This window comes from Echinops telfairi, unplaced genomic scaffold (assembly GCF_000313985.2).
Source record: "Echinops telfairi isolate 266 unplaced genomic scaffold, ASM31398v2 ScPeMD7_443;HRSCAF=831, whole genome shotgun sequence".
Lineage (NCBI taxonomy): Eukaryota > Metazoa > Chordata > Mammalia > Afrosoricida > Tenrecidae > Echinops > Echinops telfairi.
In genome coordinates, this window is record NW_022104341.1 from 74,850,711 (window position 1) to 74,850,940 (window position 230).

The following is a 230-nucleotide window of genomic DNA, read 5'->3' on the forward strand; positions in this document are numbered from 1 at the left end:
ATGAATTGTATGAACCCCAATAAAATGATTAAAAAAAAAGAACTGTTGCAACTAAAGGAAGCAGTTCCTAACGACACTGAAGGCATTATTTAAAAAAACAAAAACCAAGGCTCCAGGGACGGCCGATACCAATTAGATAGTTCAACAAGCTGATGAAGCACTGTGAGCACTCACTAGTCTATGCCAAGAAATCCAGAAGATAGCTACCTGGCTGACTCACTGAGAGAATT